Genomic DNA, 23,365 nt, shown 5'->3' on the forward strand with positions numbered 1-23,365 from the left:
GAGCATCAGTCTCTCAATGTGATTACAGCTAGTGCTCTCTAGAATACCTAGTTTGAAAGAAAACTGAGAAGTGTCACCCCTAGAATGATGTGACAACCTATCCGCAAAGCAGGTTAAAACAAAACACACAGAGAGAATCCTGTAATTTATACAAAGCATCGAACACTTCAATTTGCGACAGTTCAGATGCTAACCTGCTTACGGGACAACTTCAAAACAACTGGGGATTAGCACTGCCCCATTCCCCTCCCCCAGGCTATCTGAATTCTAAGTATAGACCCATGATGAAAGATTTCAAAGGCAATAGCCATTGCTCCAAAATAGCTTGGTTAATATTTACAGAGTGGTTCATCTCTTTTCTCTCTCCTGCCTACCAAAAAGATGCTATTCCTGTGATTAAAACCATTACAGTCCTTCAAAGGTTATACATGACTTTCAGGCTTCAGCCTCAATAGCAACAGGTAAATCTCTTTCCTCTCTTCTACTAAGACTGTCAGGACGATTTGGGAGCTGGAAGGGGTGGCTGGAGGGCTCTCAGATTCCTCCCTTGGCTTTCTTTTCTTCTGGAGGGTGGCAACTAAGATCTGCATTCTGTGCCCCTCCATGATGGAGCGGTTAGTACCTAAAAGGTAAGGGGTGGGACTGAGAAAGGGGGATGCAGTACATGGAGTAACTTCTCTTTAAAAAGAGTTTTAGGGGAAACAAGGCTCACACCATAGCTGTTGGGTATTTCAGGGTTCAGCGTGGCACTCCAAAGTGCCTCTGTTACGGCTTCTATTCTGCCATTGTATGCTCATAGGATTCAGATGAGAAAGGTAGCAACCAAGACACAAACAAAGAGCATTTTTAATGGCAGCTTGCCTGTGGTTCAGTGCACACGAGTATGGTGGCTGGGGAGGCAGTACAAGAGGAGGATGGAGCTCAGGGCCCCTAAAGTCCAAAGAAGTCTGTTCAAGTCCCACTTAAATTAATTTCTATTTATGTGTGATAAATAATACTAGGTCTTGGTTTCTTCAAGATAACAGTGGTTGCCTTACAGGATTTTGGCGAGGATTTGATCAAATGATACCATGCATGTGAAGCATATAGACTTACATTAGCTGCTTGATGAACATTAGTTATTTAGAGTATAAGGAAGGTTCTGTCAAGGCTAAGATTATTTCTTACGAAGGAGATGAAGCACAACTGTTGCAGAGATTTATGTATTTTTCTCTTTAAAAAAAATGGTATTCCTTTCCTCTCCTTTCCCTCCCAGAGATCTGGAAGGACCCCTTCCACCTATAAGTTGCCTTTGGTGTGACCGTCAGCTTTGGTCTTGGCCTTTATGGTCAGTGCCTGAAAAACTAGTTGGAAACGTAAGATCTCATTCTGCCCCAAGCAGTGCAAATTATAGGCTGTGTTCAGTATGACTTCATTTTTTAATGAATAGACTGAGGACAATGCAAGGACTCGATGGTCAGACAGTGTAGGACCTACTTACATTTTTGAATCAAGTCACTTACTCCAGAAGCTAGTTCTTCATAGTCTCTTTCTGTTGAGCCACACACTTGGGGTGGATGCTAAGTTTTGACATTTTGAGCTGTTTTTATGTTTTGCTTATTGTGCTGCTGAATAATTCCTTATCAAATTTGAGAACCATTTTTAGGTTTTTGGAAAAGTAGGAGGCACAGGGATTAATAAACAGCCAATACTTTTGTGACATTTTCTCCTATTTCTGCTAGTTCCCTGGTTGCTAATATCAGTGGTTAAGACTGCGTTTTGGAGGCTCTGAAAACTCAGGGAACAGTCTAACATCTATTATGGAAAATTACCCTCTGCTCTTAATCACATTCTATGCTGCACCTTATAATGTGAAGACAGTTTGAAAAATCATTTTTAATCAGTAAAAATATATAGCATTATTGCCAAGATTATTAAGAAAACAATACCTGAAATTCATTTATTCAACATTTTTTGGGTACCTACTAAGTGCCAGATAGTGTCCTCAGTGCCGAGAATAAAGCAGTGAAAAATAATCTCTTTGCTTATGGAGTCTGAATCTAGAAGGGTGAATGAAATTGACTAAGGGTTAAAAAAATTGGAGAAAAAGCACTGGAATTGGGGTGTGAAAGGTTTTGGGCTTGTGAGAATTTAGTCAACCCTAATTTTTCAAATTCTTGGTTGTTTAACCCACAAAGTGTATAATGACAGAGACATCATACTCTCAAAGGTCATGATAAAGTTTTTTAAAATGTGAAATCACTTTAAAAATGTTACATACTCTATAGGTATTTTTATTACTGGAATTAGATATATAGAAAAACTGAAATAAGAAGAATACCATTTCTCAGGAATTTTGTTGCGTGGGTGACAAGTAACATCTAAGGTGATACCATTCTTAGACTCACCGTTGATTTTAAGAGGTACCGGGTAGATATGAGTCTGTACATTATGAACCTGCTAAGGACTATGAAAGTGTACTCTTTCCCCTTTATTTTTCCCTTGTTTAAATGTTGTCACTGGAGAAACAGTGAGTTTAAAATGTAGACAGAGAAGATTCAAGAAAGAAGTAGAAAAGGCTTTGGCATGCTGAGGGAGAGCATCCTCCCAGACAAGGGAGTTTCACAAGTTTCTCTGTGTGAATCAGCCATCGCCACTGAATTGTCATTTCCTATTAAGTTCCAAAGCCCCTTTTCACAACACTCACCAGAACTCAGGCCAAGAAAATCGGTGTTGCTATTTACCTTGTTCAGATTTTTGCCTCTTTTGTTGTTGTTTTTGAGGAGGGTAGGGAGGGGAAGAGAAAAAAAGGAAATGCCAGCTTGGGAAATAACCATTTTTTTATTAGATTAGGTAATGGGAAAATACACAGTGATTCCAAACAACCAACTAGTGAGCTCTTGGAACTCAAACTGTTTACAAAATACGAGATGCCTGTAATTGCAATTACATTATTTCTCAGTACAACTTGGGAAACGGAGATCTTGACAAGTGGTCAAAACAGGTTTATCCTCCAAGCTTTAAATAGTTCAAGTACATATTTTTTTCAATTATGGAAAAGTAAGTAATAAGTGGCTAATAATATTAAGTATCAAGAAATCACATCAGGGGTCTAGAGTTCATTCATAACAAAATGTGAAACTAAGTTAGTGATGGAACTGAGAGTTTTCAAATAGTTCACCACCCCATTATTCTTACTTCATGCTTAATTATTTGTAGATGCATTTTCTTCCCATCATCTCCACGAAAGCTTGAATATGTCCAGTTCTTCTTCTCTGTGAAAAGGAGTGGGAGGAAAAGAATTACAATTAGCTCAGTCAATGGTAGATTTTAGCGATGAGCCTTCAGGAAGGTGTTGTAGGTGGTAGAAAAACAGAGTTTTTGGAGTAAGCAACAATCTAAGTTCTAGCCATTCTTAATTATACATTCCAAGCTTCAGTTTTATAAGAGGTCAAATGGCATATATAATACATACATCATAGGCTAGTTGTTAGCATAAAATATATGCCAGTGGAAAAATATATGTTGAGTCTATGTTCTAGAATATGCACCCAACAAATTTTAATTTCCCTCCTTCTCCTACTCAGTTCTTAAGACCTCTGATTGAAATAACCAAATTAATTGAAATACCTTAAGACAGATGTTTAGGATAAATTTACGGATTCTTTTGTGTTAATGGTGTAACGGAAGTGAAAATATTAAAAGTAGTGACTCCAATTATAGTGTTTCATATATTTATGCCCTCAACAAATTTCCAGCATACTAGGGACAGAGACTAATTGAAAAATCGCACAAATGACTACCTGAGCTAGAAACTTTGGAGGAAAAGAATGTCATTTTTTTTTGTTTTGCTTTGTTTTTTTAATGAATGTGTAACAATGAAGAGTCTGTCATGAACAGGAAGGTTGAGGAAGGATGGTTTGGGGACAGAAGTTCCTGGGATGTTGCATTGGTCTTTCTAGGGAGCAGGGTTGAAGCTTTTTAGCAAACTCGTGGATTGGGATGGAGGTGACAGTAGGAGGAAGCTCAGGGAAGACATAGACATGGATGAGGGTTAGTCAGAAACTGGTAAAGAGATTTTGGTGAGCTCTGTCTAAGGAATTTGGCTATGCTGTCACCTAGTTGCGTTCAAAGAAAGCAGTTTCATTTATAGCAGAGAAAGTAGAACTGAGGGTCAGACAGAAAATGATTATATATATTCAGCAGTCAAAAACAGAAGAGAGAAAAAGGGGTAAAAGGAAATGGGGATTGGGTGGGGATGGGAAGGGGAGAAAAAGTGAACAGAACTGAATCCAGTCTGCAGGGAGAAAAGGGACCCATTAGCAACGCCAGGCAGCAGCCCTGAAGAATAGAGGATGAAGGAAGGGCCCGCTGACTGAAAGGGAAAATTCAGAAGAGGCAGATTAATGCTTCAAACTTGTGGCTGCTAAATGAGTAACATGAACCCGAGCACCTGTAATTTACCTAATCTGCAGACAGTGTGTGCCCAGAGATTCCCGAACATCGTGGTAAAAATAGTTTGCACTTAGACTGACAGAACATTCGAGTCACTTCAGAGGACGTGGGGGAGGGGCACAAACCACACAGAGGAATAGGAAAGATTTTAAAGGTGAATCCTGTGCAGTTTCCAGACAGTGGTGGTCAGAAATTGTGCAGAGAAATGGGGCTGGATCTGGACTAGAGGAACTGCGGTGCAGCTGCCTTTTTAAAACAGCTCTGAAGAAGTATGTTTCAGACAAGCAGGGGAGGAGCCAGACAGGCTGCTCTTCAGATTTTTCAAGAAATATGTATTTTTATTTTTTGCTACCTGCCCCCCCCCCATTCCCTTCCATTTGGGAACAGAACACGACTTCCACAAAAATCTGTGGTTAGTTTGTGTCCTAGACACAAAGTGCTACTGAAAGAGGCTGTCAGTCATTTATCCCGAAGGCACAATTTCCAGGGAAAGAGACAATAAATGATCTGAGAAACACTCTTTCCTTGGTGCTTAAGAAATGAAGTTCTTTTTAGAATTCTGCGTTCTCCCTATTTTCATTCAGACTTATGAATTTGAGAGCAAAGTTTGTGAGACATTTGAATGTTTTCAGGTTAAATATTCCTTCCTTCCAGGTGGGTCACCAGCTGGCAAAGGTTTGCTTAGGACAAGGACCCGGGGGGTCCAACTTTCAGCACTAAAACTGGGAAATTTCTGGACAAATCAGAACAAGTTGGTCGCCCTAATTCCCAGAAAAACCGGATGGATGCTTACAAGTATCTATTCACAAATAGGGCAATGAACAGAGTGCAGGATATATAAAATAGACTTTTCTCTTTAAAAATAATTATAATGATTACAAATGTGGGGTTTGATGTTAGATCTAAGTTCTAGGCTCAACTCTGCCACTTGCTAATATTTGACCTGGGGTAAATTATGTAAACTTTCTAAGTCTCAATTAACTTGTCCATAAAATGGAGACAATATTACCTTAGAGGATTGTTTTAATGATTAAAAGAATGTTAATAGACACTTAATATACAGTGTTTCATACATAGTCAACACTCAATACAATTTGATATTATTTAACTTTTGATTGAAGAAAGAAAACGCATCTATGTGTCACCTAAACAAGTCGTACTTTGCTTTTTTGTTTCCTCATGATCAACATTTTATATAATGTATTATTACATAATATAAATTTTGTATTACATAATTTTAAGAATATAATACAATATCATGTATGTATTGCCTTTTTCAGTTAAAATATCACAAGAACATTTTTCCACACTGCTAAACTAATGTTTAAAATATCTAAGATCTATGGAATGATTTTTCAGTGTTGTTTATCTTTTAAAAACTAAATGAATTGTGATATTCAGATGATCCAAATTATAGTAGGGTCTGGCGTTACTAGCTTGCTAAGCTAAACAGATGTCTCTAGTATAGAATGGTTAGCCAAGTATTTTGTTACTGGCCTCCAACTGGCTGGTTATGACATATTGTCCAAAATAGTTTGTGCTTTAATGCCTATGTCAGAGCCTTCTGTGACAAATAGTCACCACTGTACAAACACATTCATTCCATAAAGTTTTTCTACTGGCTTAGAAAAAAAAAGTTGTTTAATCAGACACACACACACTTCACACTTTTTCAGAAGCTTAGACATTTTTGCCTTCAGATAATACATGCTAGTTTTTAGGGAGGAAAGGAAAGAAACATACCAAAAGTTAAAAATGCTTAAACTTTATATAATCTATTACTTTTTAAATTCAGGAATTACATGTTTAAAGTGCCACTAGTCATACAGCAGTTTATCATGTTAAGTTTTATCTTCCCTGATTTCAAAATCTGGGCTAGATGTTGCGATTGGAAAAGCTATGCTATATAATTTCACCGTGTAAGTATACTCTCTTTATTAAATCATTTATTTTTAATTTTCTTGTGTTTAAGTATAAATTATCATGATATTTAAGCTGTTTGATACAATAATGTTCCAAAATTGGTACTTTTAGAGTACAGAATAAAAAGTAGTTATATATATATTATTTTGTGAAGTTATAACCATTATGCAATTCTGGAAAAAGAGAAGTGGCAGGCCCTGCATTGAAATGCTTTAAATAAATGATTTTATTACATCTTCAGAATGTTTTACCAAGTATGATTTCTCTCCATTTTAAAGAGGGAGTAAAGCCAAGCAATGAGAAATTAATCTACTTGCCCAAGATCCTGTGCTTATAAATGAAATTCTGGCTCCTATAGCAGTGATTTGCATAATCAGAAAGAATTTCTTATTCTGAGCCTCCTTACAGTGACCAATAGAAGAGTAGTCTTCAGTGGAAAAAAAAAAAACCTAGGAGCAAACTAACTTAGAGGACCTTTGATTGTTTATCTGGCAACCTGTAGGATAACTTCCGTTTTTCTAGCAGAGTGGCCAAAAGAGCACTGTTGATAGCTGTTGGCTGAAATTTGGACCTGTGTTGTCCCATTGGGAAATAATGATGCAATGGTATTTTCCATGTGCAGTGCCACGTACAGGCAGCCTGTCCCAGAGGTCACAAAACTGATGCTCAAATTCAAATGCTCGAAACCCATGGTCTGTTTATTTAAAACTATACAGTAGGAAGCAAAGAGAAAGATAGAGTGGTTTAGCACATTTTAGATGGGGTAAAAGTGGCGTGTAGAGACCATACTGTCCAAGTCTTGATGGACACAGTGCACATATGTGCTGTCTTTCACCCTCCTCCATCAGTCTGTCCCACTTAGAGTAGTTACAAGGACTAGAATTGAGAGTGAGCAAGGATTTTCAGCAGATGGAAGGTGTCTGAACCAATACACAGTTCAACACGAGCAATACAGTATGCTCTATACACCCAGTCAAAACCACGACTCCCCGACAATCTGCTGGGCATCTGTGGCTTTAATTTGTGTGGATGGACCAACCTGGATTTCACCAATGGGTGGGCAGTGTCAGACTTCTTGAATATTGGGTGTCTCAGGCGTATTTGGTTATTTGATGCTTCATTGGCCGTCAAGCCCCTTCCTATGTTGACAAGCAGAGGCCGTAATGACTTTGTCTGTCTCTAACGTGTTTTCCAAGCCATTTGCCTTTATATTTAGTTTCATCTCTTCTCCTTGTTTGCTCCTCTTATACCCCATAGTAGGACTGAATATTCTTAAATAACAGCAAATGTGTATTACATCTCCTTTCAGAATAGTTCTTTACATGTTTTCAAATAGAAATGCTATTCCTTGATGTTTTCTAGTTTCTTCCCTAATTTCTTTGAATTCTTTAACACAAATCTATCTTTATAAACATTGAATGATCTCTAATTTCTATTTGTCACTGCCCACCCCTTGTTCTTTGCTTCTATTTGAAAGTTGCAAAGAGGACAGTTCGGGCTTGAAAGTCTTTTCTTTCTCCAAATGGTGAGTACGTTTTGTTCCAAGAATTACCACATCGGCTGAGTGTAGAATTTCTATCTAAATTTGTTTCCAAGAAAACAGATGATCATATGCTTTTGGAGATCAGCAAAATAAGGTGCTTACATAGTCCACAATAAAACATTCTTTTCTACCAAACACAGACTGAGGCGGATTGTGACAAGCATGACTCCTATATTTGATATTTGGTAAAGTATGAACTTTCTGTTTCATACAAACAAGGGCTCTATTAACATGGTTTCCTCAAGTCCACTTCTCACTTCCAGATCCTCTAGGAATTGACACCAACTGTCCGTTGTGACACTTGTTCATTGATTTCCTTTCAATAGAACTATTCTCCTCTCTCAGCTGTTGTAGCAGTTTAAGGTTTTACAAACTCTCCTGGTGCGGCCCTTTGTTGAGCATTCTTGCTAGGTTCAGGAGACTACGTAACACCAGAGCCCGAACGTGTGTCACGGAGTCATTAGCATAGTTTGCCACTTGTTCCATCATCTACTCTCAGAGAGGGGAGACTTTAGCTCGACCCCTTAAAAAGTGAAAAGGGCAAAATCAATTACTTCTCGCCAGCAAGACTGAACGGTCTTGATAGCAGCACATCTGTTGCAGTACTTCCTTTCCTAACGTCATCCTTTCACACACCTCACCTGACTGGAGCCAGGAGACCTCTAGTTGTAAACTTCTTACAGAAAATCTTTTTTTTTTTTCCTGATAGGGAGGCACATGCTGTGTGAAGGAGGTCATTTCGCAGCCATGACTGAAAGCACTCACAGATCCCAGGAAACAGAATGACTGTGGTATCCCTTTATGAAATATGAACAACTTTGTTAATTTTTATTCCTGATTGGGAAACCCCAGCATTTTGAAGATAACAGGGCATGCAAATGAATAACAAAAGGAATTGCTGTAGAAGAGTGTGTAGTGTCTATTTTGTAGTAAAACGAAGTGGGACCGTGCAGTGGTATGACTTTTCTACTGCACAACAAGCTCTCTTCTTGCGTGTCAGTTTTTGTTTTGGGTTAGTGAGAAGCGTCACATCACGAGGAAAGAATGCAGGAATCAAGGGTTGCTTTACACGTTACCAGTCTGTGGTGCTGTTCCCGGAAATTTTTGTATTTGAAGTTTGCCAAAAGGTAGCAAATTTTTGTGTGTGGTTGCTATGCTTAGAAATAATACGTGTAATAAACAATACTTACTGTTTTCATATTATTTTACCAGTTTTTCAGATCAACGAACATGGTTTAGTCCTTAGGATTTTGTTTTATCTTATGATATAATAACATTAAGAAAATATGCTGCTTTTTTTAAGAACTAAGTAATTTCAAAGTATTAATTCTTTAATGTTCCCTATAGGATCTTAAGACAGCTAGACTTCTTATGTTTCAAACTTTATTTTTCCTTCTTTGAGTGTTTGGTATTTTTATATAACTTTCTAAAACTCCCATAGCAGAATTTTTTCTTTAATCTTATCCATTTCAGTTCACCAAAAAGCTTATTTTTTTTTCTGACTTTGAAGAAAATCCCAGTCTTCTCTATGGAATAAGTTATCTTTTGAAGATTAAAGTGATGATTAAAATCAGCTTTTGGACATACGATAATACTATAACACTATTTTTGGCAGTGGTGTGTTACTTAAAAAGTTTTATAAATACATTATCTTGGCAATAACTTCAGCCACAGGGAAGAATGAAGCACGATCTTATAAGATCTTATAAGCTTAGTATGAGATTTCCTGAGGGTGCAGTAATTTAGCTTTACCTTCAGAAGTGGGCAGCGAGACTTTTCTGGGCCTCTGGGGCTTTTAATAGTCTTTCTAGAATAGAGGCAAATAATGGGGATGGGGGAGAAGGGAGATGCAGGGAGGAAAAGAGAGAGAGGAGAGAGGGAGAGGGAAAGCTGGAAGGGGAAATGTAGGGTCGTGAAATCATTCTGAGTTCAGAATTGACCACTAGACCCATGAAAATCCACTCTTTAAAAAAAACCAATGTTTTGAAAATCAAAGCATAATTTGGAGTTATTTAAAATGCTTAGTGTTACTGGATTGATGCAGAGGTCTTAGGATAAAGCACATCTTTTTAATAGTATGTTTCCTTGGGAATAGAATTTGGCGAAAAAGCACAGAATTGCAGGAAGCTTGAAAGCACTTGATGTTCCTATTTCAAAGCTGATGACTGTAAAAAATACTCACAAGAGACTGTGCGTGGAGTATGGTCATCAAACAATTCCTGTTTTTCACAACTGTCTCTGTCACCTGTCTCATATTCATTACAAAATTTGCTTCTGTGATTATTCCTAACCGAGCGCTTATCACATTGCCCTCAAACGCTTGTCTGTTCGTATCATCCACTCTGTAGGGCAGAGCTATGTAATCATCAGCACTTAGAAGACCATCTGGTGGAAAACAGGTACTATGTAATCTTTGCTGAGTGATAATTGTCAAAACCCTCATTCATCTTCTCTGAGATGAAGTGGCATTTCCCCTTATTAGATACTTATTTCTACTATTTCTGTGTCTATTTGGGATTTGTTTAGATTTATTGGTGCTTTGCCCAAAACATTGTGAATCTAGATCAGTGCAAGATATAATGTTCATTTTTTTTTTTTGGTAGAAGTTCCTAGAAATGTTATGGGATAAGAGGCACTCTACTCAAAAAAACAAAAACAAACAAACAAACAAAAAAAACCCCCACATTTTATAGCAAGATTTATTTTGGGAGCTAAAATGGCTAAGCCTTAGATACTCGGTCTAAGTAATTAATTGCTAAGCCTGGCTGTCACAACAAAATTAAAGTACACCAATTTGAATTCAGGGACTCATGCTGTGTTTATAAGAAGAGAGCATGATGGCTGTTTGTTTTAAAAGCATTCATGGGTTACTTGTTCCTGGTCACCCAGCTCCTGAATGCCTGGTTATCCTCGTCGTTCCTGGCCTCCACGTCAGTGACAGTCACTCTGTCACCCAGCTGGCCCTGAGAGTGAAAGCCTTAGGACACGTGGTTACTTTACTCTCGGCTCCTGTTCTGGACGCTCTCCAGAAGCTGCTCTGTGCTGCCACCTTTCCACGCCCTGAACCCTGCTGGCTCAGGGTTTCCTGCGTACCTGCAGCTAGAACAGTATGGAACCCAGCTTTGGAACCAGGAATTTAACTCCCCTCTTTGTATCCTTCAACTTTCCTCTCCATAAAGCCTTGGCTTTATAGTAATAACAGTATTTTAATTTACCTTAAAATAACTTAAATATGTAAAACATTTTTAGTCCAGTAAATTCTCACTTAAAAAATGGTGTCTTAAATGTTACATACTGTCACCCATTTGTAAGAGGATTTTGAAATGATCATAGTAGGCGCTGTTGAAATAATCACGCCCCAGTAAACTTCTTAGAAAAGAACCCATAATAGTGGAACATTCAGTAGAGCAGGCCTCTCCTTTCAAGTGACTTTATTTAGCAGATTTTTGAGTGGATTCACTTATTAAATATTTTTTGAAAATTACATGTAATTCAAACCCAGACTTTGAAAGCAAAATGGTCATTCTTCCAGCCAGTACCATAAACTTCCCTATTATCTTATTAGGTATCTCCATGAAATCTTGATGCATTTCTTTTGGTGACCATGACCAAAAAAAAAAAAAAAAAAAGGAATGGAAGGCACCATTTCAAATTGTTAATAATAGTTATCTTTAGGTACTAGAATTTTTGTATAAAATTATAAAAAGATTTTTCTGTAATTAAAAAATCTATAATCAGCATATTATAGTTTTGCAATGAGAAAACCAAATGATGTTTAAGAAAATCAAAAGTAGGGACTTCGGCACAACTAGAACTGGTATGTCAGGCAAATAATACAGAGTCCCAATGTTTAGGACGGGAAACAAGACCTGTACCATATTTGCAGCAAAGTTCTCTTGATGCGGACTCAGAAATACTGAAAGAATATACCTAAAAACTCAATCTTCCCAGAGTTTGGGGGTGAGGCTGAGCTTTCTAGTTAAATTGAATTGCTTCCAATATACAGAGATGAGGATTGTGGGATCTGGAAACCAAGTAGCTTTCCCCAAATGAGAAGCTTCAATTATCTGGTAAATTCAATTATGTGAATAGTCTTTTCCAATTATTGCAGATTATGTTATATGCTATTTTAATTCAATTTATTGGACTGGGAAGTAAGGTTACTCAAAGTAGCCTAATAGTCTAAACTTCACGGTTTCTTTTTTCTCATGAATGCCATATTTTTTATTGAGATACAATTGCATGCGATAAAATTCACCCTTTTAAAGTGGCCGAGAGTATTTTCACAAAGTTGTACAGTCATCACCACTAGTTTCATCACCCCAAGAAAAAACTCGGTATTCATTAGCAGTCAATTCCCACTTCCCACTCAGTCGCTCGGACTCAGAACCACTAAGTCGCTTTCTACAGATATTCCTATTCTGGATAGTTCATATAAATCGAACAATTACAATATGTGGCTTTTTATGTCTGGCTTCTTTTGAAGCCGTGGGTGAAATCCACTTCACCTGCCTTTCCTAATCCAGGTTTTAAGACTAAGGTACTAAGATGTAGCCTAAAAAATAAGATGCTTGCCTGGGTTGTTTTCCAGGACTTGGGGTCAGCTGTGTCTAGTTGAGGCTGAGCCGAGTCAGCTGTGTCTCATTGGAGCTGAGCTGGTTAGGACTGGGTAGGACCACCCATCCTCGAACCAGGCAAGCGCGAACATCCCCTCGTGACGTTCTGAACGTGCAGCCGCTTGTAGCTTAGTTACGCCTGCGCAGGAGAAGGATTATCGCAACTTTTCCCAATCACCTTTCCTCGCTCACCGTGCCCCAAACAGCGCTGCCTCTTTTTTCCCATGAATACCCGCGCCCCTTGCCTTCCCGAAGCAGGTTTGGGATGTCTTCTCCCGTCTCCTCGCTTTGCTGCAAACCTCGGCGTCTCACCGCTTTGGCTTGCTGCACATCGGGCAAAAGAAACCAGGTTAGTAACACCTTTCCTTAGCATAAAGTTATCAGTGTTAAGCTGTGTTGTAGCATGAATAAGTACTTTATTCACTTTTGCGGCTGAATAATATTCCATTGTTTGAATATACCATATTTTGTTTTTCCGTTTTTTGGCCACTATGAATATTTTATGGCTATAAAAACTTAAATACAAGGGTTTGTGTGGAGCCATACTGATGTTTAGTTTGTTTGAATTGGTACCAAAATAAAGTCCACATGGTGATATTAGTTGATAAATCTTTTAAATCTCTGTAGGTTCGTCCTCTATAGCTTTGTTTAATTTTTTCAGTTTGTTGAAGAAATTGAGTCATTTGTCCTGTGCAGTTTCCAAAGATTTGGATTTTGCTGATTGTGTCCTTTTGGCATAATTTCACATGTTTTTCTAACGTCTGTAGTTTCATTAATTGGTAACTGAGTGTGGAGGCTTGATGAGATTCAGACTTGGTGGGGGAGGGGGCTGGTAGGATTATATTATGGGTAGTCTGATTCTACAAGCATCTGGTTGTCTCTCTTTTTTTGATGTTAGCCATTGATGATCATTGCTGATATCCATTAAGGAATGAGAAGTAGTGATAGTCTAATTCTGTCAAATTTGTCCTCAACTATATTGTTACTGCATCATTTGGTTTCTATGTAAAAAGAAGGATAAAATGCTTGAATGTTTCCCTTTATTTACTAGTTTTCTATATGAATTGCTTAATTATCATTTGTGGGCTTTAAAAATGAACTCATGGATTAGACATATTTAGTATATTCTAATCCATTGGAGTTATTATTCTTTTTTAAAGTAATACTTCAATTAAAAAAAATAAGTTTCTGTATTTCGGCAGGAACACCTAAATAGAATTTTTGACATTCATTATATTAGCTGATTGATATTTCTTTTGAAATGGAGTCCTCTTATTTAGAGTTTTTTTTTAACTTATTTTTTAAATTGAAGTATCGTTGATTTACAATGTTACAGTTTCTGGTATACAATAAAGTAATTCAGTTAGATGTATATGCTTTTTCTGATTCTTTTCCATTTGTTACATGTTTGTTGCATTATAGTTATAGTTCCTGTGCTATACAGTAGGACCTTGTTATTTATCTATTTTACATGTAGTAGTTTGTATCTGATAATCCCAAACTCCCAATTTATACCCACCTGCCCCCTTTCTCGTTTGGTAACCATAAGATTGTTTTCTATGTCTGTGAGTCCATTTCTGTTTTGTAAGTAAATTCCTTTGTATCATTTTTTTAGACTCCACATATAAGTGATACCATATTTGCCTTTCCCTGAGTTAGTAAAATAATCTCTGGGTCCACCCATGTAGCTGCAAATGGCATTATTTCAGTCTTTTTTATGGCTGAATAATAATCCATTGTATATGTATACACACACAACTTTTTTATCCGCTCATCTCTTGATGGACATTTAGACTGTTTCCATGTCTTGGGTATTGGAAATAGTGCTTCTGTGAACATTGGGGTGCATGTATCTTTTCAAATTAGAGTTTTCTCTGGATATATATCCAGGAGTGGGATTGCTGGATCATATGGTAACTATTTTTAATTTTTAAGGAATCTCCATGATGTTTTCTATAGTGGCTGCACCAATTTACATTCCCACCAACAGTGTTAGGAGGGTTCCCTTTTCTCCACACCCTCTCCAGCATTTATTATTTGTAGATTTTTTAATGATGGCCATTCTGACAGATATGACATGATACCTCATTGTAGTTTTGATTTGCGTTTCTCTGATAGTTAGCAGTGTTGAGCATCTTTTCATTTACCTATTGGTCATTTGTGCCTCCTCTTTGGAGAAATGTCTTTTTAGGTCTTCTGCTCATTTTTTGATTGGGCTGGTTTGTTGTTGTTGTTGTTGAGCTGTATGAACTGTTCATATATATTGGAAATTAATACCTTGTTGGTCACACCATTTGCAAATATTTTCTCCCAGTCGTGGGTTGTCTTTTCATTTTATTTATGGTTTAGTTTGCTGTGCAAAAGCTTATAAGTTTGATTAGGTCTCATTTGTTTATCTTTGCTTTTATTTCTGTTGCCTTAGGAGACTGACCTAAGAAAACATTGTTATGGTTTATGTCAGAGGATGTTTTGCCTGTGTTCTCTTTAGGAGGTTTATGATATTCTGTCTTATGCTTGTCTTTAATCCATTTTGAGTTTATTTTTGTGTCTGGTGAGAGGGGAGTGTTCTAACTTCACTGATTTACATGTGGCTCTCCAGCTTTCCCAGCACCATTTGCTGAAGAGACTGTCTTTTCTCCATTATGTATTCTTGCCTCCTTTGTTGAAGATTAACTGACTGTAGGTGTGTGGGCTTGTTTCTGGGCTCTCTACTCTGTTCCATTGATCTATATGCCTTTTTTTGTGCCAATACCACACTGTTGTGATTTTTGTATCTTTGTAGTATTACTCTTTTTCCTCAGTATGGCTTTGGCAATTCTGGGTCTTTTGTGATTTCATATAAATTTTCGGATTATTTGTTCTAGTTTTGTGGAAAAAAATGTCCTGAGTAATTTGTAGATTGCTTGGGTAGTATGGCCATTTTAACAATACTAATTCTTCCAATCCAAGTGCATGGGATTTCTTTCCATTTCTTTGAATCATCTTCAGGTTCCTTTATCAATGTTTTATAGTTCTAAGCAGATAAGTCTTTCTCCTCCTTGGTTAGTTTTTTCCCTAAGTATTTTGTTTTTTGATGTGATTTTTGAAAGTGATTTTTAAAATTTTCCTTTTCTGATATTACATTGTTTGTGTCAAAGAAATGCAACATACTACTGTATGTTAATCTTCTATCCTACTGCCTTGGCTGAATTCATTGATCAGTTCTTGTAGTTTTTGTGTGGAGACTTCAGGGTTTTGTATATATAGTATCATGTCATCTGCATATAATGACAGTTTTACCTCTTTCTTTCCAATTTGGATACCTTTTATTTCTTTAAACTTCAGATTTTGTTTCTGGGACATACATCTCTGAATTCTTACAAATTGTGAAGAAAATGTAAATGTTTCGCTTGGCGGTGATATGATCCACTGGGCATTAGAAGCTGGATGAGTGATTATCCTGAGAAGGTGAAATTATTTATGATCTTTAAAGGGAAATAAGAGCATGGGACATCCTAAGATCTATTTGCTTCGAAATTCATTTTGATTTATGATGAGGGAGTTAAATTTAACATGATTTCATTTTTTTTCCCTGGCAGCCAATTTCCCTACATCATTAACTGAAGTAATATCTTTTCTCCCTTGGTGGGTGATATTTCCTTACTGACATATTAAAATCTTATAACATGACCTGTATTTAGAAAACTTGTCTGTTTTATTAGGTATTATTTGCTTCTCATATTAGTTACACACTTTAAATTTATTTAGATGATAAAATCTTAACACGTGAAAGGGAAATTCTCTCCTCATCACTCTTATTACTCAAAAAAGTTTAGCGCTATTTCTCACTCTTCCAGTTGAACTTAAGATGTTTTCATAAATATTAAATAATCTAATGCTATTTAAGATTTTTAAATTGGCATGTTAAACCTATGAAGTAATTTGAGAAGAACCATAGTAGGCTTCTCCTACCAAAAAATTTAATCAGATTTTCGATTTCCCTGTTTCACAGTTTTCTTCAGAAATGACGTATAAGTTTAGCCTCTTGGTATTTTGTTTCGGGTTTTATGAGTAAATTACTTTTTGTTCTCACAATATATCTTCTCATTAATTGGTTATTTTGAATATTTTTTGGTCACTTGTATTAGAGAATTTCTTATTAAAGTTTTTCAGTCTGCTTATTTGTATCTTCTAGGTGTGCAGTATTTTTGTATTGAATAATGGCAATTTTGACTTCTGTTATTTTTGTTTGCCTTATTGCTTTGGTTAAATTAGCAGTATACATTTTTAGTACCTGATTTTGATAAAATCTATCTCTGAAGTCTCTCTAGTACCCTAGTTATTTAAAGCATGTATGTATGTGTATGTTTCATGCAGTTACTATTTATTTAGCACTCATGTGCACACTGAAGGGGTGATTGGGATAGAGATGTGTGTGTGTGTGTGTGTATGTATCATTATCACTCTCTCTACCTGTCAACTCATCTGTCACCTATCTATCTATGCATGCATCTGCCTATCCATCTGGCCATATCTATCTTCAGAAAGTGAAGGATCATTGAACCCTTCCTGAGTCTACTTTGTGTCTGTCCCTGAGGAATTGAGGCGCCTCTGAGTCCAGCTGGCCAGTAGGACCCTGCTCCCTGATGAGCCACTTCCCTGCCTCTGGCTTTTCTTGGATCTGTGTAGGGCCAGTTCCTGGATTCTCTAGCTCTGCTCCACCTGCCTGTTATGATATGCTGCCTCTTACTAGTCCACCCTCATGTGTCCTGCTAGCCTGATTTGCCACCTGTTGCTCGTTACTGTCCTCTCTGGCCCTGGTGTCTGCCTCCCTGCGTGTACATATTGGCAGCTGAATCCAGACCTGCCTCTGCATCTCCAGCACCTGTCTCACCTCGTGGACTATTTGTTCCAAGTTTCTTCTGAAACTGCCTCTCCCTGCTTTTTTAGTCTAGTTAGTCTTGGTGAGGTCTTAAAGTATGTTAAACCCATTCCTGTCTCCTTAAGGAGTAAATATAATGTTTTTTTTAATTTGTTTTCTCAAAGAGGACTTTATAATATTGTAATGGCTATTGAAATATGTTGAATTTCAGTAAGTGATCTTGAAATTATGTGTTGAGGGCTTTTATGCTTTTAATAGAAAGGTATGTATGTGTGTGTGCACACACACACAATGTAAGGATATAAACCATTAATTTTTCTGTTTAACAAACTGCTGTGAACTGTGAAACCACATTTGTTGAAGTGTCCATAATGTAAGGAAAAATAGACTGTTGATGAACTATTTTTCATAAGTTGTCCAATTGTACAGAATTCCTTTCTGTCACCTTCAGTTGTTTAAAGCTGTTTTGCATTCTATTAAGATCTTAGTTTCATTCTGGGTAACCGTTGATCCTGAACAATTACTATGTGCCCATTTCCCCTGCTCCCCCACCTTTATTTATCTTTGATCCAGTCATGTTTGATCCCTGATGGAAAAGACATTTTAGCAAGTGTGGTTGGGCAGGAAAATACACTGTCACATAGGCAGCATTATTTTACTTCTTCTAAGGCATGCTTTTCAGTTTCACGTATTGGTCCAAGTTCATCTCATATATAAGATACTATGCCCAATGCAGCGAAGTTAAAATCACGAGAAAAACTTAGTCTTTGCTCACAACCGGCTAGTGAGTGGAGAATGCCAGCAGAGGGTAAGAGCTATGGAGGAAAATGCAGGAGCCAAAGCATGGTATTGGAATGTGGTGGGTGTGTGTCAGTAGGCAGCAAGCGTTCTGGTTTGGTTTAGGTCTGGAAAACTAGAATGAGACTGTGGGAAGGGCATTTTTTTTTCTTTTACGTGTTTAATATGCAATGAAGGGCTACCAAACGGATCTGTAAAATGACCAGAGCTGACAGCTAGGGAGATGAATCTGGCAAGAAGTTGCAGAGAATTGAAAAAACAAATAAATAATACAGCTTGGTTGGGATCAAGTATTTACTGGAGGAGGCAGCAAATATAGAAAGAATATCACACTAGCGACCTGAATTCAAAGGCTAGCAGTACCACTGGCTGATATCATGAGATGAATAATTTGCATAAAGGGCTTATTTTGGATGGTTTCTGGAAACTTCTGTTTTTGATGGGAGTAATTAGAGTTCACGTGCACGCTCTACATCCAAGCAGGTGATATCAAAGGTATACCCTATAGTCTGTAGGTCACACAGTGGCTTATGGTGACTAATACTATAAACTCTGAAATCAGATTTCCAATTTTAGCTCTAGGTCATAGCACCTACTTGCAAGAATTGTCAGGCGATTAATTAATATTTGTAAAATCCTTAGAAGAGTGCCTGGCACATAGTAATGATTTGATAAAGTTATTAATTATAATAAATAAAATTGTAAGTCTACCTCATGCAGATGATTCATATCACAATTGTCAGTGTATTCCTTAAAATAATTCTGATGTCACAGCCCAGGGAGCGGGTGTTGGCCCTGTTAGCATGCATCAGCTTTATGAATGTGCTGCCCTGAGGCTAACGGGGCTCTGTATTCCTGTACAAGAGTCCAGCGTGTGAATTCATCATGTCTTCCACAGCAGTTCACCAGGTTATAAATACTAAGTGAATAAGAACTTGGTGAATTCTGTGGAAAGCACTTGTAGTGTGTCAAGTTTTATTTTTAATGTTGGAAACACCAATTGTTAGCGTTTTGGGAATGGAGTAAATAAGTAACTATTTCTCTCCATATTGCCCTCATTCAAGTGAGAGAGCAGGACACTTTGATTAGTGAAAATAATCCATAAACATTTAAGTCATTGTATTAAATTACTAACATTTAAATTATACTCATGCTTTTAAAATCATGAAATACTTCAAACACAGAAAATATTGAAATCATTTATTTAAAATTATTTATTAAATTATTAAATATATAAAATTATACGTTAGATATGTATAGCATATAATACAAAATTATACTTATATAGAATATATCAGTAATATATACATAAAATAATAATTATTTAAATGTTTTTACTCATTACTTAATGTTAAATCTTTGTTGCCATATATGCTTTAAATATTTTTTTTTTTATTGAAGTGTTGTTGACTTAGCAATGTACAATTTACCAAGTGTTAGTTTTTGGTGTAAAGCACAGTGATTTGGTTATACATTTATATATATATGTATTCTTTCTCCAATTCTTGTTCATTATAGGTTATTACAAGATATCGAATATCATTCCCTGTGCTGTACAGTAGGACCTTGTTGTTTATTTGTATTTTAAAAACATTATATAAAAGCATGTTATAAATATCTTAAACTATTTTTATTTTAATCAACTTTATGAAGTATCATTTACATGAAAAAATGTACTCATTGCATGTATACAATTTTTAAAGCATTTTAAGAAATGAATATACCTGTATAAATATCACTCCATTTGAGACATAGAACACATTCATCACCCCCCAAAAGTCCTCTTTTGTCCACTGCACTCAAGTCCCCACATATGCCCTACTCCAGGAAATCACTGATTTGATCTCCATCACTATAGTTTAGTTTGACCTGCTCTAGAACTTGATCTGAATGGATTCTAACAATATATATTCCCTTGTGTCTGTCTTTCACTCAGCATCGTGTTTTTGAGGATTTTCCCTATTCTTATGTGTATCAATAGTTCATATCTATTTTATTGCTATGTTGTAGTTCACTGTCAAAAAATACCACAATTTATTCATTCATGCTGATGAGTATTTGGACTCTTTCCATTTTTTGGCCATTATGAATAAAACTGCTAAGTGTACTGTTAGTACAAGTCCTTTTCTGGAAATGAGTTTTACTTTCTCTTGGATAAATGACTAGGAGTGGTAATGCCTGGTAATATTGTTATAGAGTATTTTGTTTAACTTTATAAGAAACTACCGAACTGTTTTCCAAAGTGATTATATTATATGTCATAGCAGTTCCAGCTGCTCCCAGTCCATGCTGGGATGACTTGATAGTACCAGCCATTTTAGCTTTAATCATTCTGTTAGTATGGTTATTTCATTCTGATTTTAATTTTCATTCCCTTGATGACTAATGATGCTGAGCACTTTTTCATATATTGGCCAAGTGTGTGTATTATTCTGTAAGTTTACATGTATTCTGAATACTAGCCTCAGGACTTGAATCTTGTCACATTTATTGTGCCATTTTCACCCATTCTCCCAGCCTGTGGCTTGATTTTCTTAATAGTGTCTTTTGAAGAGCAAGGTGTTATAATTTTAATGAAGTAAAATATCATTTTTTCTTTTATATTTCATTTCTTTGTACTCTAAGAAATCTTTGCCTATCCCAAAGGCATGAGAATTTTCTTACTGTTTTCTATAAGCTTTATAGTTTTAGCCTCTACATTTAGATCTGTGTTGCATTTGAAGTTAACTTTTGTATTTGTCTTATGGGCTAGACATGAAGGTTCATGTTTTTCCAATATGACTCTCTTTTCTCCATTGAATTACTTTGTCACCTTTGTTGGAACGTAATTGACCAGCTATGTGAGAAATTATTTTTTGACTTTATATTTTTTCTTTTAATGACAAATAGTATAGATATATAGTGTAAATCACCATTTAAAAATTGTTTTGGCTATTCTAGATCTTGTGCATCATTTCCATATAAATTGTAAAACCAGTTTATCAATTTCTAGAAAACAAAGCCTTATGGGTAATCCATTGAGTCAGTAGATCAGTATGAGGAGAATTGACTTCTCTGCATTTCTGAGTTTTTGAGTTCATGGACAGGAATTTTAAAAAGCTTGTCTTCTTGAATTCTTCTCATCAATATTGTTTTTAGTGTATATATCTTGTAGATACTTTAAGTTTACTCTAAGCACTTTATATTTACAATGCTATTGTTAATGATATTTGTAATTACAATTTCCATTTCATTGATGGTATGTGGACATAAAATTGATTTATATCTTGATCTGATATCTTGTAACCTTTTAAAAGCTATTTATTATACCTAGCAGCTTTTTTGTAGATTCCTCAGGAATTTCCTCATATATAGTTATAGTTTGATAGAGACAATTTTGTCTCTTCATTTATAAACCTTATTCCTTTTTTCTTTCCTCATTGTGATGTCTAGGAACACAAGTACAAGGTTGAATAGGTGTGAAAGTGTTCATTTTTGCCTTTTTCTTGATCCTAGGATGAAGGCCTTTAGTGTTTTGCCATGGTGTTAGCTCTAGCTTTTTTGTGCTTACGCTTAATCAGGTTTAAGAGGTATTTGCAGCACTTTGAATTTGTCATTCCAGTGTAGGTTGGCTTGCATTGTTCCTGAGTAGAAGCTGGCATGTTTTCTTATTTTGGAACCCCTCAGTAGGTCTCTGTTTTCTTTATTGCCTTTTAAAAAATTTTATCTTTATCATTGGCTTTCAGTAACTTGATCATGATATGCATCTTCCATCTTTACTAAATATGATCTCAGGCACATTTGTTAAGTTTCATTATATTTATCTGTAATATGGGACACTGCAGATCTTAGAGGATTTCATAAGGATTAATCAGGATGATGGGTATAAACATTGTAAAAAGTTTATAGTTTACTAAAATGATTCTCAATCTAATACTTTGAGCAAAGTTTAAACTAAATTTTGATCTTAGAAACAGTCTTGTTAACAAGGGCGAATAATGCTTTTCATTACCTTCTGTTCAGTTAATTTTCAAATGAATATATTGCAGACACTGATTGTGTTTCCATTTGAAACACCTGAAATGAAATTTTTGATTTGTTTTCCAAGTCACATTTTGTGTGATTATGTACATGTTTGTTTATTCATTTTAGTCCAAACATCCTTTCAGACTCTCAGTAATTCATGAAAAAAAAGTATCAGTGGTCTTACTAGCAGAAGTCAGTGTATCTGTCATAATGTTTTCTCCATCGTGTGCATGTGAAACAAACAAACATGAGTCTTAAAATGGGATGCATTATCTTACTGATAAACATTACACACTGTCCAGCCTGGGTAAAAAAAAAAATTCGTAGAATTCACTGTACTTCTCAACACTTCCAAATATGTGATATAATCTATTCCTCAGAATATCTTCATGAACTGATGAATACAGGAGTCCTGATTCCAAATGGAAACTCTACTCATATTTATGATGTCATTTACCACGAAATACTACTTGTCCTAAGAAGGCAAGCTGTTTTGCCAAGATTATGCTTTATAAACTTTTCACACATTTTCACTTTTAGTGTCATTCAGTTGGGAATTTCAGGTCATAGACTTCATCAGTATTTCCACTGTGAGTTTTCTAAAAGCTGGCCTACAAAAATGGACTTACCATAATAATGTCATGGACATACAGAGTACTTTGAACTTAAATTTCGTTTTTAAATCTAGCATTGGGTACCAGATGTGAAGAGCGAATCACCGTCTCCTTTACGAAGAGGGCAAGGTTTAATTAGCTTTTTCAAAAGACTTATTATACATTTCACCTATAAAGTGAATGAAGAAAATTATGCGTTTTAAAGCAGGATGAAAGTAGAGGTGATGCCCACAGCTGCTCTCGTCTCTGGCAAACTATTCTGAGAGGCTCCAGTTTCATTCGGTTCAGATGAAACACATGTTGCTCATTTATTGTACATGTGCTTCAACGTATTTTGACAAATGTGATCTAAAAATGTTACAGATGTTCCTCATTATTTTAATTTGCACTTAGTAGCCAACTATAAAACTTGGCTATAAACTAGCTTTTTCATGATATAATTAAGAGAAAATTTAGCTGTCGTTGATATGTTAGTTTCAATTCACTTTTAGTTAGTTTTGTGGTGTAGGTGGTGAACTGTACACATTGAACAGGTGCTGCTATAATTTGTTTCTGATAATTAAGACGTATT

The 23,365-nt window shown here is 36.2% G+C and overlaps 1 long non-coding RNA gene across 2 annotated transcripts in view; it reads left to right on the forward strand.

Annotated features, from left to right (window-relative positions):
* Positions 1-23,365, forward strand: part of LOC116282690 (uncharacterized) — a 131,822-nt gene that overhangs the window by 52,866 nt on the left and 55,591 nt on the right. The window contains exons 2-3 of one of the 2 annotated variants that reach the window (XR_012078596.1): positions 10,249-10,299; positions 12,492-12,865. The exons of the other annotated variant lie outside the window; for it this stretch is intronic. This is a non-coding gene — a long non-coding RNA (uncharacterized lncRNA). The remainder of the gene's footprint in view (positions 1-10,248; positions 10,300-12,491; positions 12,866-23,365) is intronic. 2 annotated transcript variants of the gene reach the window in all.

The sequence above is a fragment of the Vicugna pacos genome, chromosome 12 (assembly GCF_048564905.1).
Source record: "Vicugna pacos chromosome 12, VicPac4, whole genome shotgun sequence".
Classification (NCBI taxonomy): domain Eukaryota; kingdom Metazoa; phylum Chordata; class Mammalia; order Artiodactyla; family Camelidae; genus Vicugna; species Vicugna pacos.